This window comes from Schistocerca nitens, chromosome 6 (assembly GCF_023898315.1).
Source record: "Schistocerca nitens isolate TAMUIC-IGC-003100 chromosome 6, iqSchNite1.1, whole genome shotgun sequence".
Lineage (NCBI taxonomy): Eukaryota > Metazoa > Arthropoda > Insecta > Orthoptera > Acrididae > Schistocerca > Schistocerca nitens.
The window spans coordinates 21,193,714-21,207,808 of record NC_064619.1 but is presented as its reverse complement, the minus strand read 5'-3'; positions in this window follow the sequence as shown (position 1 = coordinate 21,207,808).

Genomic DNA, 14,095 nt, shown 5'->3' with positions numbered 1-14,095 from the left:
ATACCATCTGACTTTCGGAAAAGCATCGTCCACACAATTCCGAAGACGGCTCTTGAGCTGACAAGTGCGAGAATTATCGCACAATCAGCTTAACAGCTCATGCATCGAAGCTGCTTACAAGAATAATATACAGAAGAATGGAAAAGAAAATTGAGAATGCGCTACGTGACGATCAGTTTGGCTTTAGGAAAAGTAAATGGACGAGAGAGGCAATTCTGACGTTACGGCTAATAATGGAAGCAAGGCTAAAGAAAAATAAAGACACTTTCATAGGATTTGTCGACCTGGAAAAAGCGTTCGACAATATAAAATGTTGCAAGCTGTTCGAGACTCTGAAAAAAGTAGGGGTAAGCTATAGGGAGAGACGGGTCACATACAATATGTACAACAACCAAGAGGGAATAATAAGAGTGGACGATCAAGAACGAAGTGCTCGTATTAAGAAGGGTGTAAGACAAGGCTGTAGCCTTTCGCCCCTACTCTTCAATCTGTACATCGAGGAAGCAATGATGGAAATAAAAGAAAGGTTCAGGAGTGGAATTAAAATACAAGGTGAAACGATATCAATGATACGATTCGCTGATGACATTGCTATCCTGAGTGAAAGTGAAGAAGAATTAAATGATCTGCTGAACGGAATGAACAGTCTAATGAGTACACAGTATGGTTTGAGAGTAAATCGGAGAAAGACGAAGGTAATGAGAAGTAGTAGAAATGAGAACAGCGAGAAACTTAACATCAGAATTGATGGTCACGAAGTCAATGAAGTTAAGGAATTCTGCTACCTAGGCAGTAAAAAAACCAATGACTGACGGAGCAAGGAGGACATCAAAAGCAGACTCGCTATGGCAAAAAAGGCATTTCTGGCCAAGAGAAGTCTACTAATATCAAATACCGGCCTTAATTTGAGGAAGAAATTTCCGAGGATGTACGTCTGGAGTACAGCGTTGTATGGTAGTGAAACATGGACTGTGGGAAAACCGGAACAGAAGAGAATCGAAGCATTTGAGATGTGGTGCTATAGACGAATGTTGAAAATTAGGTGGACTGATAAGGTAAGGAATGAGGAGGTTCTACGCAGAATCGGAGAGGAAAGGAATATGTGGAAAACACTGATAAGGAGAAGGGACAGGATGATAGGACATCTGCTAAGACATGAGGGAATGACTTCCATGGTACTAGAGGGAGCTGTAGAGGGCAAAAACTGTAGAGGAAGACAGAGATTGGAATACGTCAAGCAAATAATTGAGGACGTAGGTTGCAAGTGCTACTATGAGATGAAGAGGTTAGCACAGGAAAGGAATTCGTGGCGGGCCGCATCAAACCAGTCAGTAGACTGATGACAAAAAAGAGCAATATGAGAATGAAATGTGTAGTTAGGGCCTCTTGTCAGGTAGACCAGTTGCCTGGTGCAAGTCTTTTTAGTCGACGATCAGGACAACACAACACCCTGAGCGGAGGAAATCTTCGACCCATCCGGGAAGCGAACCTGGGCCCCTTCGCATAGTATTGCGTCGCGCTGACCACTCAACTATCGGAGCGGACGTTGTAGCAGTATGGCGAAGGCCGTTTAATTTTTAGTTCTGGCCCTCTGTTTCTCTATGGCGTATTTTATGAACCTTTCTCCACGTCCCTGTTTTTGGTTGTCTTCTCTTCCGTCGATTGGGACTGACGTATAGTCGTTTTTAAGTTCTCTATTCGTCTTCGTATTTTGCAGTTTTGACAAGGGCGCTTATGAACCTAGTTGTTTTTGCGCCCTAAAACAGAAACAAACAAACACAGTAACAATATTATCAAAACTAGACATGATTGTCTTAATGGGATTTCCGCGGTTTTTATTTAAACACAGTAACAGTTTAATTAGTTACTTAGCTTCATGTTCCTCGGATCATTTTGCACGATAAATCGTAACGATATGGAACGAGCTATTTTACATTCCTACCACAAATTAATTTGTTCATATAACAGTCTGAACATTTCTACGACCTTTTTTCTAGAAAAGCAAAAAGATATACAGATGATGTGAGTTACTAAGACCTCCCTAACACCTTTTGCACACTACAGTAATAGAAATTCTTCTGCGGAACAGGAGTTGTCATGGAGGAACTTTCTCAGTTCGTTTTCAAATGTTAATTTCCTGTCCGTGAGACGTTTTATATCGCTGGGTAAGTGATCAAAAATTTTTGTTGCAGCAGTGAGCATCCCTTTTTGTGCCAAAGACAACATTAATGTGGAGTAATGAATGCCATTTTTCCTTCTGGTTCTGTAATTATGTACATCATTGTTCCTTTTGAACTGTAGTGGATTATTTAGAACGAACTCCATGAGGGAACTACTATACTGCGAAGCACAAGTCAGAATGTCCAGATGCCTAAAAGATGATCGTAGGTGAGCATCACATATTGTTACAGCACTTTCTGGTGCAATGAAGATTTTCTTTCTTAAAGAAGAGCTAAGCCAAAAACATTATTCCGTATGACAGCTTTGAATGAAAATACACAAAATATGTCAGCGTACTGATTTGTCTGTCCCCGAGATTTGCCATGATTCTAAGCGCAAATGCGGCTGAACTAAGTTGTGTTAGGAGTTCCAAATTTTCAACCTGAAAAGTTACTTGGTAGTGTCATGTGCATGCTTATTTTATTACTGACAATTAGCAATCTATCTTATTGTGTGTGAAATCTTATGGGACTTAACTGCTAAGGTCATCAGTCCCTAAGCTTTCACACTACTTAACCTAAACTATCCTAAGGACAAACACACACACACACACTCATGCCCGAGGGAGGACTCGAACCTCCGCCGGGACCAGCCGCACAGTCCATGACTGCAACGCCTATGACCGCTCGGCTAATCCCGCGCGGCTATCTATCTTATTGATTGGTGATGCTCGTAACTACAGTACTATAAGAAATCCATTTTATTGATCATAGCCCTGAAATGAATCAACATTATTAGTCAACAACAACTTGATCTCTGCACGTCCCACACCCCGTAGATATCTACTGTGACAAGCTTAGCTCATACACTGAAGGAAAACAATTTATGTGCCTATAAGTGCATTGCACAAAGCTCAAACTGTTATAAAGGCGAGAGTATGACCGAAGATTACGGATGGTTTTACAGAGTGCAACATTTTATAATAACCGTATATTCTGCGGTGTCGTCAGAGGAGTGCGGTGTGCCAAAGCAAAGTCATCATTCCGCAATGAAACCACAGAAAAGTATAGTCGCTACATGCTCCTTCGACGAATCGCAATGCTGGCACATCCACGCTTCTTTGAGTTTCGCTTCTCATACATTCGATGGTGCGCTTACGGCTTAGCAGAAGAAAGCTCGGCCCAGTTCGCAGTCAACGATCGAGAAGTCAGCATCGTTTTAGATAGACTAATGTGTATTAAGCCTTAGGAAAAACATTGTGAACATTATATCAGGCACTCAAGTAGAGAGTCCAGTAAAATTTGTCCGTATCAAATGATACAATTGTAACTACTCAGAGCATTCCTACAGAAATGGATTACACAAAGTTAAGTAAGTCTCGATATCTATATTGCAGTACAGTGAGGTGACAAAAGTCATGGGATAGCTCCTAAATCGTGTCGAACCCCCTCGAACCTCCTAGTGGAGTAACGCGACTTAGCACGGACTCAACAAGTCTTTGGAAGTCCCCTGCAGAAATATTGAGCCATGCTGTCAGCCGTCCATAATTGCGAAAGTGTTCCCGATGCAGGATTTTATGCACGAACTGACCATTCGATTACGTCCCATAAATGTTCGGTGGGATTCATGTCGGGCGATCTCGGAGGCCAAATCATACACTCAGATTTTCCAGAATGTTCTTCAACCAGTTGCGAACAGGTGGACATGGCGCATCGTTGTTTGGAAACATGAAGTTCATGAATGGCTGCAAATGGTCTCCAGATAGCCGAACATAACCATTTCCAGTCAATGATTGGTTCAGTTGGACCAGAGGACCCAGTCTGTTCCCTGTAATCATTATGGAGCCACCACCAGTTTGGACAGAGCCTACTTGACAACTTGGGTCCATGACTTGGTGGGCTCTGTGCCACGCCCGAACCCTACCAACAGCTATTACCAACTGAAATCTGGACTCATCTGGCCAAGGCACGATTTTCCAGTCGAGTGTCCAACCGAAGCGCTCACGAGCCCAGGACAGCCGCTGCAGGCGATGTAGTGCTATTGGCAAAGGCACTCACGTCGGCGGTCCGCTGTCATAGCCAGTTAACGACAAATTTCGCCCCAATGTCCTAACGGATACGTTCGTCGTAAGTCGCTCACTGATTTCCACCGTCATCTCACGCAGTGCTACTTGTCTATTAGCATTAACAACTCTACGCAAACGCCGTTGCTCTAGGTTGTTTTTAAGTGAAGGCCGTCAGCTACTGCATTGTCCGTGTTCAGAGGTAATGCCTGACATTTGGTACTCTCGGCACACCATTGACACCCTGGGTCTCGGTATAGTGAATTTCCGATCGATTTCCGAAGTGGGTTGTTCAATGCGCCTAGCTCCAACTACGATTTGCGTTCAAAATCTGTTAATTCTCGTCATGCGGCGATAATCACGTCGGAAACCTTTTCACATGAAACACCTGAGTACAAATGATAGCTCCGCCAGCGCAGTGCCCTTTTTTACCTTCTGTGCGCGACACTACCTCCATCATTATATGTGCACATCGTTATCTCATGACTTTCGTCACTCCAGTGTTGTAGTCAGACTCCGTCTCATTATGGATCAAACAAAAAAAAAACCACAGAGTTACCGGCGAGTGCAGTTTCGTACAGCACAATTATTCAGATGCAAATAAGAAAAATATTGTTGGTTACAATCAATGACGTTATAAGACGTCACACGGAAAAATACTAATAGGCTGGCGATGCATGGTCACACTTTACCGAAAGTGGAAGCCTAGCATACTCTTTCTATAACTATAACTATAAAAGGCACTCAAAAACATGTTCAGAACCGCACAATAACCCTACGTTTGGGATGGGGCGGCGGTGGGGTGTGTGGACTTCTGTAGCCTGTTGTGGGGTTGTGGACCACTGAGGGCTACGGCGGGGGACGAAGACTCTCCGTCGTTTCTTGGTTCAATCCAATACAAAACCGCAGGCCGCAGTTTCACGACCACTGATCTGTAGCTACAGGGTGTTTCAAAAATGACCGGTATATTTGAAACGGCAATAAAAACTAAACGAGCAGCGATAGAAATACACCGTTTGTTGCAATATGCTTGGGACGACAGTACATTTTCAGGCAGACAAACTTTCGAAATTACAGTAGTTACAATTGTCAACAACAGATGGCGCTGCGGTCTGGGAAACTCTATAGTACGATATTTTCCACATATCCACCATGCGTAGCAATAATATGGCGTAGTCTCTGAATGAAATTACCCGAAACCTTTGACAACGTGTCTGGCGGAATGGCTTCACATGCCGATGAGATGTACTGCTTCAGCTGTTCAATTGTTTCTGGATTCTGGCGGTACACCTGGTCTTTCAAGTGTCCCCACAGAAAGAAGTCACAGGGGTTCATGTCTGGCGAATAGGGAGGCCAATCCACGCCGTCTCATGTATGTTTCGGATAGCCCAAAGCAATCACACGATCATCGAAATATTCATTCGGGAAATAAAGGCGTCGGCCGTGCGATGTGGCCGGGCACCATCTTGCATAAACCACGAGGTGTTCGCAGTGTCGTCTAAGGCAGTTTGTACCGCCACAAATTCACGAAGAATGTCCAGATAGCGTGATGTAGTAATCGTTTCGGATCTGAAAAATGGGCCAATGATTCATTTAGAAGAAATGGCGGCCCAGACGAGTACTTTTTGAGGATGCAGGGACGATGGGACTGCAACATGGGGCTTTTCGGTTCCCCATATGCGCCAGTTCTGTTTATTGACGAAGCCGTCCAGGTAAAAATAAGCTTCGTCAGTAAACCAAATGCTGCCCACATGCATATCGCCGTCATCAATCCTGTGCACTATATCGTTAGCGAATGTCTCTCGTGCAGCAATGGTAGCGCCACTGAGGGGTTGCCGCGTTTGAATTTTGTATGGATAGAGGTGTAAACTCTGGCGCATGAGACGATACGTGGACGTTGGCGTCATTTGGACCGCAGCTGCAACACGGCGAACGGAAACCCGAGGCCGCTGTTGGATCACCTGCTGCACTAGCTGCGCGTTGCCCTCTGTGGTTGCTGTACGCGGTCGCCCTACCTTTCCAGCACGTTCATCTGTCACGTTCCCAGTCCGTTGAAATTTTTCAAACAGATCCTTTATTGTATCGCTTTTCGGTCCTTTGGTTACATTAAACCTCCGTTGAAAACTTCGTCTTGTTGCAACAACACTGTGTTCTAGGCGGTGGAATTCCAACACAAGAAAAATCCTCTGTTCTAAGGAATAAACCATGTTGTCTACAGCACACTTGCACGTTGTGAACAGCACACGCTTACAGCAGAAAGACGACGTACAGAATGGCGCACCCACAGACTGCGTTGTCTTCTATATCTTTCACATCATTTGCAGCGCCATCTGTTGTTGAAAATTGTAACTACTGTAATTTCGAAAGTTTGTCCGCCTGAAAATGTACTGTTGTCCCAAGCATATTGCAACAAACGGTGTATTTCTATCGCTGCTCGTTTAGTTTTTATTGCCGTTTCAAATATACCGGTAATTTTTGAAACACCCTGTATAATATCGGAGTGTGTGGTCACAATTATCACTTAGCTGTAAAATAGCGAACATGCAGGTATTCAGACAACGGCTACACGAACGTGTAAGTGGTGGTAACCCATAATGTTTCTGTCGTTTCCATCTACGTTCGGAAAAACCAGACTTTCTACAATTTTTCTTAGTGGAGTATGTTTTCCCTTCTGCCTTGCCTTTCCTCAGCTGTCGACTCGAGAACTGTGTCAGATTTGTCGTTGGCAGTAAGTATGATCGGCTTATCAAAGACCGTCTTTTCCTAATTGGAATGTTTTCTATAGCCAGTGTGATTGCAAAGCAATCCACATGGGCTAATAATCAGTAACACAATGGAACAGTACTCCGTATTAAACGAAGATTGTAATTTTTTAGAATATGTCGCCGTTTACGATACTCTTAGTTCACACGATACTGTCTTCCCTTAAAATTAACCGAAAAAGGTAGACATTGCAATAACGATCGTAGCATCTACATTCCTTCAAAGAGGGAAGCGCTCCGTAATCTCTATCAGCTTCTGCGACAAGATCAAAGATCGTCGCAGATTAGGGGAAAGCAAAAGGGTAAGCCTGCTGCGGATCCCAGGTCACTCTGAAATCAGTGGCAATGGATGGTAGGCCGGCCAGGACCGGGGGGGGGGCTCCATTTGTTGGATCGAATCCTGTCACAACGGTAACTAAGGCGTTGGCAAAATCTGAGCTAAATAGCTGGATCAGGACGCAGCGCTCAGAATATTGGACTGAAATAGAAAAACAAAAAAAAGTAAAGCTGCTGATGCCGAAATCATGTTTTAAGAGAAGTTCTGTAACTCTAGGTTAGAACAAGGGGCATATCCTAGTAATAGTAGGAATAATGACTAGTCATGAGAACTTCACTAAGTACGTTGACCGATAATTGTAGAGAAAAAGGAAGCTAAGTGCAGACTAGGTACTGTGGAGGATGGAGCCGCACACATCTAATCTTTCACCGTGAAGCACTGGAGTCAAAAGATTCAAAATATTTGGGTCGCAAATTCGTGAAGAGATTGCGTCTAAAAAAGGCCAGGTAAAGGCTCTCCCACTACTCTTCAGGGCTACTGGCTGGCTTTACTAGACTGACAACGAAAGTAACCGGGCAATAAACTTAGTTTCGTTGCGTGCAGCAGAGGGTTATTATTATTGTTGTATTGTTCTCAGGCCTAAATCAAATCAAATCAAACTCTTCCTAAAGTATTTCTCTGAATACCAGGATGATACGTTTTCGAGTCCGCCCACAGCTGCTGGACAAATCACCGCTGTCCAGCTGGTTATTCCCGGGTTCAAGAAGGGTAGAAAGGTAGATGAACATAATTACAAGACTGTATCGTTGACGTCGATCTGTTACAGTAGTACTGATCGTGTTTTATGCTCACGAATTATGACTTTTTGCAGGAAGAAAGTCTTCTCTATAAAAATCAACATGGATTTTTTGATACTTCGTAATACAAAGAACAGATCATTACGTAACATCCTTGGATGGGCGTGAATATGAATTACAGACATCTCGCGAATCTCAGTTGGTTCTGTTCGTTCAAGAGGTCCAGAACACCGCAGACAATGGCGGCTGGGTCAGTGCCGTACTTATTGCCTCCCGGGAGGCGTTCTATACAGTTCCACACTGTCGTTTTACTTCTTTATATTTTTAAAGAGAAAGAGCCTAAGAGGTATCAAGACCAGATTTGCGACTGGACTCAATACCTCTGTGCAGACAGAACTCATTAGCCCATCTTGACCGAACAAAACCGACAGACGAAAGGTAGTTTCAGGAGTACGCTAAGAAAGTGTGGCAGGATTGTTACTGTTTACAAGCTATATGAATGATGTAATCGATAATGTTGGGAACACCATCGGGCTGTCCGCGCGTGATGCGGCTGTCTGCAAGAAAGTGGCAACGGCAGAAGGTTGTAAAGCGAACTGCAGAGGTTTGATGGTTGGACCAGGGACTGCCAGTTTGTCCTGAACATAAATAAATGTAACGTGCTGCGAGTAATGTGTGGGAAACACTGGCAGGAGAAGGGACAGAATGATAGGACATATATTAAGACATCAGAGAATGACTTCCATGGTACTCAAATAGGTCTGAGCACTATGGGACTTAACTTCTGAGGTCATCAGTCCCCTAGGACTTAGAACTACTTAAACCTAACTAACCTAAGGACATGACACACGTCCAAGCCCGAGGCAGGATTCGAACCTGCGACCGTAGAGGTCGCGCGGTTCCAGACTGTAGCGCCTAGAACCGCTCAACCACACCGACCATGATACTAGAGGGAGCTGTAGAGGGCAGAAACTGTAGAGGAAGACACGGAGTGGTATACATCCTCCAGCAAATAACTGAGGACGTAGGTAAAAAAAGCACTGCCAATAAATGGCAAAAGAAATCGACTACTGCACGATTGCACTACTGGTAACAAATCACTGAAAACAAACTACCGTTAAATACCTGGGAGTAGCCATCCGTAGCGACATAAGTCCACAGAAGACAAATTGTGGGAAAAGCAGATGCCAAGCTGAGATTCATGGGGAGAACCTTAAGGCAATGTAATTCAGCCACGGAAGAAGTTTCTCACAAAACACTTGTTTGACCCATTCTTGAGTACTGTTTACCAGTCTGCGACCCTTACCAATTTGAATCAATAGGGCAGATACACTACCGATCAAACGTTTTAGATCATCCGTGATAAAAAACGTTGTACTTTATTTTAAAGTACAAACACATCGTAAAAACGAAATAGCGCAACAAAATAAGTACTTTCTCTCTGTGTTGTTAAGTACAATACAGTATGGTTTAGATTTTAGCCTCTTCAATGTATCCACCATTTGCCCTCAGAAGAGCTACGACAGAACCTCTCGGCATTCTGAAGATAATATATTGTAGTGTTTTTGCCAGCCTAACACGCCTGTAGCTTATTCCATAGATCTGCAACATTAGGCGGCCTCATTTTTCTGACCTCCCCGTGAAGTTCATCGTACAAGAGTTTAATACAGTTTAAGTCAGGTGACTAACTTAGCAAAATCATATTCTTCAGTTCTCCACATACAGATTTTTTGGCCGCTGTGCAGACTTATTCAAGAAGTGCTCATTGCTGCTGCATTGTTGAGGCAGACTGGAGCTGATCGGATACTACTGTCTTTTCTCCCTCGCGAATTTCATGTGCAGTAGAGTCCTCTGACGTTTTCTGTGTACACATATGTTACTCGGTGTCTTCCAGAATCCGAACACTTACATAGGCACCAGTTTGCTTGATCCGCTGCAATGAATACACCATTGTAGACTGGGCTGCTTTAGCCTACTGCAATACCCTTCCTGGTGCTTCCGCCGCACCAGAAGGTTATACGGTATGGACCTCATCAGGTAGACAAACACATCGCTAGGTGGACACAGTGTACTTTAAACTAATGCAAACTTATTCCTACAAGTACAGTTGAAGGAATAAGGCCAATTGGAATTGAACCGAGTTAAGTAAAGGCACGTCAGTTTTGTTGTTGATACTGATCAGCACCCCTATATGCGAAGGACCAGTCAAGCACACAATAAAGGCGTTAAATCTGTACATGCCCATACTTGTTTTATAATCAGAACGGGCATATGACGGACTATTCAAAACGAAATCTCTGTTTTAACCACAAATCCATAGTCGTGATAGGTTATTGAAAACTTTGATCGGCAGTGTAGATAAGATCCAACATCGAGTGGCGCATTTCATCACGGGTCGTTTACTCGGCTCGACAGCATTTGCGGAGAGGCTGAACAAACTCCACTAGCAGACGGTATATGAGAGGCGTTGGATATCACGGAGAGGTTTGTTATCGTCATTCCGTGAAAGTATGTTCCGGGAAGAGGCGTGCAGTGAATTACTTCCTCCGAGATATGTCCAAGGAGAATATCAGAGGAATTAGATCATACAAGCAGATTTACCGACAGTCATTTTTCCCATGAACCATTCACGAATGGAGCAGAAAAAGGGGGGAAAGACAGCGTTACCAGAAATACCCTCCGCCTCACACAGCAAGCTGGATTTCGAAGTATAGACATAGGTGTAGAATTTGGTCTGCAGTGACTATCATGTCCATCTTAAAAGCAATTCTTCTCCTCCACCTTTGTTTAATTTTTTTTATTATGATTGTTTTTAGTCCTCACCCTCAGATATCGCTGGTTTTTCAAAATATTTGGATAAAAGTACAAGGTATGGAGTAACTCTTGAAATACAACGCAAGCGACACAATAGTCGAGTATGTTGTTCCAACTGTACCGCATCGTGGAAGTTCCTTGTGCGAGCTAGTGCCAGCAGGTAATCCTAAACCTCTTTTAGTTACCGATATCGTCTTTAGTGGAGGAGTTAAACAGAAGACAGTAATGTCAGAATATGTACATTGTCGGACTTTTCTTAGTAAAGCTTCAGGTAATACCCAACATCTTTCACGTACTGTTTTCCGTTGGATTTGGTTGAGCGATTGCACTCTTGTGCAGATTGAACAAACATTCAAGAAATCGTACAATTCTATCTATCTCTTCTGCTAAACGGACGACACAAGCACACATCTCTGTTGATATTACTACGCTGTAATAGAACGCCCGTGACTAAAGTAAGTGCTTGAACTAAACTAAATACAACGATCAGTCCTGGAAAACTAGACACCAAAGAGTTTATTACAAGAGCGGCTGATGTACTCTTCTCACTTTGCCAGCAGTGTAACAGAACACATGTACTCGCTCTGAGCACTATGGGACTTAACTTCTGTGGTCATCAGTCCCCTAGAACTTAGAACTACTTAAACCTAACTAACCTAAGGACATCACACACATCCAAGCCCGAGGCAGGATTCGAACCTGCGACCGGACCAGTCACGCGGTTCCAGACTGAAGCGCCCAGACCGCACGGCTACACCGGCCGGCGAACACATGTACTCTTGAAACGTTTTTGTGAAGAGATAGTGGAGAGCAATACATACTCTCTGCAGAGACGACATCACTTGAAGCAATCCTGAATGCTAGTTCTTGGGCTGCACAATTTGTTTGCAGACAGATGAAATTCTTGGAGCAACTAATGAACTCTACGGATTCCTCCTCAGCTGACGAGGAACTGAGAGGAAATGATCACCAAAAGCTGGAAGGGCCCAGACGGAGAAAACGCGGAGTGAACACTACTTGCCCGACCAACAACATAGACAGAGGTTAGGCCTCAGAATTTCCCTCGAAGAGGCGAATAATTGTATTTCTCCCGTACAGACACCCGACTATTTCTTCAAGAGGCATCATTACTGAACATTTCCGCCCCCTGAATAGTGCCCTATGGAAGGTGAAAGAAAGTAAGCAGAGTGTGGAACGAGATCAGGAGCTCCTTTTAGCTGGAGGAAGAACATTCGTCGTGGTGACTGCAGTGACACCAGAGCTTGTCGCCACTCCGCAGCGTCGCCCGACCGCCACTACTTGCGCTCCTGGATAACATACCACGGCTTTGACAGGAAAGGCAGCATCACAGACATTTAAAATGAACTAGGATTGTGCGTGAGCGACAACCGAATTCTGTTTACCCGCTATAAACGGCGACAAAAGTCCTTAACTTTTATGATCACAGAATAAGTGTCAGCGCAGCATGAGAATACACGGATAATAGTTCGTAACTGTGCAGTGAGTATGTCATTATTTATTATGTTTGTTCCCCATTTAAATTCACCGAGGTATGGCCAGGTACCTCACGTATGCCACATAGTAACAGTTTATGAACAATAATTCACTTGATGTTGTTTATACGTCCCATGAATTATTTCCATGTCATTTCAGGTAATACACATAGAAATGTTGGAACACGTGAGGCAACACTGACCCTACGACTTATCTTAGAAAACAGATTAAGGAAAGGCAAACCTACGTTTCTAGCATTTGTAGACTTAGAGAAAGCTTTTGACAATGTTGACTGGAATACTCTTGTTCAAATTCTGAAAGTGGCAGGGGTAAAATACAGAGAGCGAAAGGCTATTTACAATTTGTACAGAAACCAGATGGCAGTTATAAGAGTCGAGGGACATGAAAGGGAAGCAGTGGTTGGGAAGGGAGTGAGGCAGGGTTGTAGCCTCTCCACGATGTTATTCAATCTGTACATTGAGCAAGCAGTAAAGGAAACAAAAGCCGGCCGGAGTGGCCAAGCAGTTCTAGGGGCTACAATCTGGAACCGCGTGACCGCTACGGTCGCAGATTCGAATCCTGCCTCGGGGATGGATGTGTGTGATGTCCTTAGGTTAGTTAGGTTTAAGTAGTTCTAAGTTATAGGGGACTGATGACCTCAGCAGTTAAGTCCCATTGTGCTCAGAGCCATTTGAACCATTTGAAAGGAAACAAAAGAAAAATTTGGAGTAGGAATTAAAATCCATGGAGAAGAAATAAAAACTTTGAGGTTCGCCGATGACATTGTAATTCTGTCAGGGACAGCAAAGGACCTGGAAGAGCAGCTGAACGGAATGGACATGGAATTGAAAGGAGGGTATAAGATGAACATAAACAAAAGCAAAACGAGGATAATGAAATGTAGTCAAATTAAATCGGGTGATGCTGAGAGAATTAGATTAGGAAATGAGACACTTATAGTAGTAAAGGAGTTTTGCTATTTGGGGAGCAAAATAACTGATGATGGCCGAAGTAGAGAGGATACAAAATGTAGACTGGCAATGGCAAGGAAAGCGTTTCTGAAGAAGAGAAATTTGTTAACATGGAGTTTAGATTTAAGTGTTAGGAAGTCGTTTCTGAAAGTACTTGCATGGAGTGTAGCCACGTATGGAAGTGAAACGTGGACGATAAATAGTTTAGACAAGAAGAGAATAGAAGCTTTCGAAATGTGGTGCTACAGAAGAATGTTGAAGATTAGATGAGTAGATCACATAACTAATGAGGAGGTATTGAATAGAATTGGGGAGAAGAGGAATTTGTGGCACAACTTGAATAGAAGAAGGGATCGGTTTGGTAGGGGATACTCCGAGGCATCAAGGGATCACCAATTTAGTATTGGAGGGCAGTGTGGAGGGTAAAAATCGTAGAGGGAGACCTAGAGATGAATACGCTAAACAGATTCAGAAGGATGTAGGTTGCAGTAGGTACTGGGAGATGAAGAACCTTGCACAGGATAGAATAGCATGGAGAGCTGCATCAAACCAGTCTCTGGACTGAAGACCACAACAACAGTTCGTAACTGTGCAGTGAGTATGTCATTATTTATAATGTTTGTTCCCCATTTAAATTCACCGAGGTGTGGCCAGGTACCTCAAGTATGCCACATAGTAACAGTTTATGAACAATAATTCACTTGATGTTGTTTATACTCCCCTTGAATTATTTCCAGGTCATTTCAGTTAATATACAT